Source organism: Trematomus bernacchii, unplaced genomic scaffold, assembly GCF_902827165.1.
Source record: "Trematomus bernacchii unplaced genomic scaffold, fTreBer1.1, whole genome shotgun sequence".
Taxonomy (NCBI): Eukaryota; Metazoa; Chordata; class Actinopteri; order Perciformes; family Nototheniidae; genus Trematomus; species Trematomus bernacchii.
In genome coordinates, this window is record NW_022988043.1 from 3,956,031 (window position 1) to 3,962,091 (window position 6,061).

Consider the following 6,061-nt stretch of genomic DNA (forward strand, 5'->3'; position numbering starts at 1 on the left):
GTCTGTGTGCTATTTAAATAGCGTACGTTAGCTATTTAGATAGCAAACCTATCTATCTATCTATCTATCCATCTATCTATCTATCTGTAAATCAAGCTAAATGTTTATCCCTATCTATCTAACTAGTTAGCTAGCTTTCCTTAGCTAAACATCTACCAAGCCATCAAGCGAATGATAGCTATGTTAGAATGATAGCTATCTTACGGTGGCCCGGAAGTGCAAGACACCACAGCATTTCACAAAACACCACAGCATTTCAGAAAACACAACAGCATTTCAGAAAACACCACAGCATTTCAGAAAACACCACAGCATTTCAGAAAACACTACAGCATTTCAGAAAACACAACAGCATTTCAGAAAACGCCGCAGCATTTCAGAAAACGCTACAGCATTTCACAAAACACAACAGCATTTCACAAAACACCACAGCATTTCACATTGGACGGAAAGGGTATTCCTTTAGGGAGAACACTTCTTGTTTGTGATTGGACAGAGCCAGCCAGAGAAGCACTGCTGTGATTGGTTGTTTTTGCTGCCAGTCAAGAAATGACGCTTCGTGATTGGTCAGCACCCGACAGCGCAACATGTCCCAACGTATGGTCCCAACACATCAACCGTTAGCTGTTAGCACACACTCAGAGCTCACAGCTCCTCATATCTGTTCAGAAACTGGACAAAAGTTAAACAAGTACAAACCACAGACTGTCTATGTCATGGGGAATACAGCCGCTGCTTTATTTATGTCTGTATGACGCTGTTGTGAGTGTGGACGGAGAAGCTACAGGTTAGTTTAGCCTGATCGATCCGCCCCCTCTCCAGCACGTCTTGTTTGAATGACAGGAGTAAACACTGACAGCTGCGGTGAAACTCGAGCGATTAGAGCGATGCGAAAAAAAAACATGAATTAATGCTTTATTAATTCATGGTTTTTAAGGGGCTTATCTCCATGTAAATACTATGGTAGACTACCCAATATTCGCATCGCTCTAATCGCTCGAGTTTCACCGCAGCTGTCAGTGTTTACTCCTGTCATTCAAACAAGACGCGCTGGAGAGGGGGCGGGGCGTATCTCCATGTAAATCCTATGGGAGATACCAACTACAACAAAATGAACATATTGACCGTGATTTAATTGTAATACACGTTTCAAAGTGATGCCGAAGTAACTACATACTGATACCGGTTAGTAAAAACCATGAATTAATGCTTTGACAAGTCTGCAGACAAGACGGCAGGCGAAAAGCTTTTAAAATGCGTGTTTTCTGAATGGAATCGGATCCATCAGGCTAAACTAACCTGTAGCTGCTCCGTCCACACTCACAACAACGTCATACAGACATAAATAAAGCAGCGACTGTATTCGCCATGACATAGACAGTCTGTGGTTTGTACATGTTTAACTTTTGTCCAGTTTCTGAACAGATATGAGGAGCTGTGAGCTCTGAGTGTGTGCTAACAGCTATATGTCCCAACACATCAGCCGTTAGCTGTTAGCACACACTCAGAGCTCACAGCTCCTCATATCTGTTCAGAAACGGGACAAAAGTTAAACAAGTACAAACCATAGACTGTATATGTCATGGCGAATACAGTCGCTGCTTTATTTATGTCTGTATGACGTTGTTGTGAGTGTGGACGGAGCAGCGACAGGTTTGTTTAGCTTGATGGATCCGATTCCATTCAGAAAACACGCATTTTAAAAGCTTTTCGCCTGCCGTCTTGTCTGCAGACTTGTCAAAGCATTAATTCATGGTTTTTACTAACCGGTATCAGTATGTAGTTACTTCGGCATCACTTTGAAACGTGTATTACAATTAAATCACAGTCAATATGTTCATTTTGTTGTCGAGTTTCACCGCAGCTGTCAGTGTTTACTCCTGTCATTCAAACAAGACGTGCTGGAGAGGGGGCGGATCGATCAGGCTAAACCTGTAGCTGCTCCGTCCACACTCACAACAGCGTCATACAGACATAAATAAAGCAGCGACTGTATTCGCCATGACATAGACAGTCTGTGGTTTGTACTTGTTTAACTTTTGTCCAGTTTCTGAACAGATATGAGGAGCTGTGAGCTCTGAGTGTGTGCTAACAGCTAACGGTTGATGTGTTGGGACATGTTGCGCTGTCGGGTGCTGACCAATCAGGAAGCGTCATTTCTTGACTGGCAGCAAAAACAACCAATCACAGCAGTGCTTCTCTGGCTGGCTCTGTCCAATCACAAACAAGAAGTGTTCTCCCTAAAGGAATACCCTTTCCGTCCAATGTGAAATGCTGTTGCGTTTTCTGAAATGGTGTAGCGTTTTCTGAAATGGTGTAGCGTTTTCTGAAATGCTGTTGCGTTTTCTGAAATGCTGTTGTGTTTTCTGAAATGCTGTTGCGTTTTCTGAAATGCTGTTGCGTTTTCTGAAATGCTGTAGCGTTTTCTGAAATGCTGCGGCGTTTTCTGAAATGCTGTTGTGTTTTCTGAAATGCTGTGGTGTTTGTGAAATGCTGTGGTGTCTTGTACTTCCGGGCCACCGTACTATCTAGCTAGCTATCGCCAAATTGGAGGCTCTCGTAATTTAAAACTCAATTAACCTGTCTGTGTGCTATTTAAATAGCGTACGTTCGCTATTTAGAGAGCGAACTTCAGCTATTTATCAAGCAAATCTATCTATATATCTATCTATCTATCTATCTATCTATCTATCTATCTATCTATCTATCTATCTATCTATCTATCTATCTATCTATCTATCTATCTATCTATCTATCTATCTATCTATCTATCTATCTATCTATCTATCTATCTATCTATCTATCTATCTATCTATCTATCTATCTATCTATCTATTAAGAAATACCCCTTCGTGTTCCTTGGAAAATGCGATATATACAGCTCGGAAAATTCAATAAAATGGTGCACAACACCCGCAACGCAAGGAAAAAATTCAAATATGATGCATTTAGGCGGTTCGTCCTCAAGTCCAAGAAGAATATTGTGAAAATTGAAGAAATTCCCATTATACGAGTTCCAGTGATATTGTGTTAAATACAGCGCAATAAAGTCAATTAAAAGTTTTCACAATAAATCAAATATCGTACAATAAAGTCAAAATAAAAATGTAAAAAAAACAATTAAAATTAACATAACATTTGAAATTAATTGGGAAGAAAACTCATTAAAATAACTAACAAGTGTACTCAAAATTAAATTAAATTAAGTAAAGAATAAAATAGCATACATTACCAATGATACAATTGCTCATATGAAATAAAATAAAATGCATTAAGTCAGTTCTTCCTCGAATTCAAGTGGAAGTTTGTGTCAAATTTGAAGAAATCTTTCTTTCAGGCGTTTTCCAAGATATGAAGTCAATGACAGACGTGAGGTCACAGTGATCTTGACCTTTGACCTCCAAAAATCCAATCAGTTCATCCTTGAGTCCTGGTGGAAGTTTGTGACAAATTTGAAAAATTTCCTCTAAGTGTTACTATGATACCGCGTTAAATGCAGTGCAAAAAATAAAATTCAGTTAATTATAAACACCATGAAAATGTACATACAAAATGAAAACAGAAACAGAAATGTAAAATTAATTGGGGAGAAAATAAAAATGATTAAACGATACAAGGAAGTCAATTAACACAAAATAAAAAAATATATATATATTTGTAAAAAACAAGTTAAAATAAATCGATTTACAGTTTTCACAATTAATTAAATTAGCAATCATATACCATGACATCATATAATATAGAGTAGAATATGTATACATTTAAATTAAACAATACATGTAAAAAGTCTGGACAGAAAGTAATTAAATAGCATTATATAAAAAAAGATAAATTGAATCGTATCAAGCGTACAATAAGAGCTACACATAACACACACATATTAAATACAATAACATTAGATCTTTAAATTACAGTACAATAAAGATGTGAAAAAAACCAAAGTAACGATTCAAATATTAACCTATCAAGTAACAATATGCTTCAGAAAAGGATTCAATAAAATGGGATAAAATAATATACACTACCTGTGACAAAATGTTATAAATACAGTACCAGAAAATGCATGAAGTCAGTTCATCCACAAGTCAAATAAAAGTTTGTGCCAAATTTGAAGAAATACTGCTACGAGTTCCAGGGAAAAATGCGACATATACAGCTCGGAAAATTCAATCAAATGGTGCACAACACCCGCAACGCAAGGAAATAAATCAAATGCATTTAGTCGGTTCGTCCTCAAGTCCAAGAAGAAGCTTGTAAAAATTGAAGAAATTCCCGTTTTACATGTTTCTCTGATAACGCGTTAAATACAGCTCAATACATTAAAATCAAAGTTTTCACAATAAATAAAATATGGTACAAGACAAAAGAAAATGAACACTTAAAATGAAAACAAATTAAAAATGTAAAATGAATCCAAAGGAAACTTATCAAAATTATTCAACAGTGTACTTTAAGATAAAAATCCTATTAAATGTTCACCTCATGTAGCCCTGCCCCTTTTCGCCACATTTGAGGCTCTCGTAATTTAAAACTCAATTAACCTGTCTGTGTGCTATTTAAATAGCGTACGTTAGCTATTTAGATAGCAAACCTATCTATCTATCTATCTATCTATCCATCTATCTATCTATCTGTAAATCAAGCTAAATGTTTATCCCTATCTATCTAACTAGTTAGCTAGCTTTCCTTAGCTAAACATCTACCAAGCCATCAAGCGAATGATAGCTATGTTAGAATGATAGCTATCTTACGGTGGCCCGGAAGTGCAAGACACCACAGCATTTCACAAAACACCACAGCATTTCAGAAAACACAACAGCATTTCAGAAAACACCACAGCATTTCAGAAAACACCACAGCATTTCAGAAAACACTACAGCATTTCAGAAAACACAACAGCATTTCAGAAAACGCCGCAGCATTTCAGAAAACGCTACAGCATTTCACAAAACACAACAGCATTTCACAAAACACCACAGCATTTCACATTGGACGGAAAGGGTATTCCTTTAGGGAGAACACTTCTTGTTTGTGATTGGACAGAGCCAGCCAGAGAAGCACTGCTGTGATTGGTTGTTTTTGCTGCCAGTCAAGAAATGACGCTTCGTGATTGGTCAGCACCCGACAGCGCAACATGTCCCAACGTATGGTCCCAACACATCAACCGTTAGCTGTTAGCACACACTCAGAGCTCACAGCTCCTCATATCTGTTCAGAAACTGGACAAAAGTTAAACAAGTACAAACCACAGACTGTCTATGTCATGGGGAATACAGCCGCTGCTTTATTTATGTCTGTATGACGCTGTTGTGAGTGTGGACGGAGAAGCTACAGGTTAGTTTAGCCTGATCGATCCGCCCCCTCTCCAGCACGTCTTGTTTGAATGACAGGAGTAAACACTGACAGCTGCGGTGAAACTCGAGCGATAAGAGCGATGCGAAAAAAAAACATGAATTAATGCTTTATTAATTCATGGTTTTTAAGGGGCTTATCTCCATGTAAATACTATGGTAGACTACCCAATATTCGCATCGCTCTAATCGCTCGAGTTTCACCGCGGCTGTCAGCTGTGTTTGCTCCTGTCATTCAAACAAGACGCGCTGGAGAGGGGGCGGGGCGTATCTCCATGTAAATCCTATGGGAGATACCAACTACAACAAAATGAACATATTGACCGTGATTTAATTGTAATACACGTTTCAAAGTGATGCCGAAGTAACTACATACTGATACCGGTTAGTAAAAACCATGAATTAATGCTTTGACAAGTCTGCAGACAAGACGGCAGGCGAAAAGCTTTTAAAATGCGTGTTTTCTGAATGGAATCGGATCCATCAGGCTAAACTAACCTGTAGCTGCTCCGTCCACACTCACAACAACGTCATACAGACATAAATAAAGCAGCGACTGTATTCGCCATGACATAGACAGTCTGTGGTTTGTACATGTTTAACTTTTGTCCAGTTTCTGAACAGATATGAGGAGCTGTGAGCTCTGAGTGTGTGCTAACAGCTATATGTCCCAACACATCAGCCGTTAGCTGTTAGCACACACTCAGAGC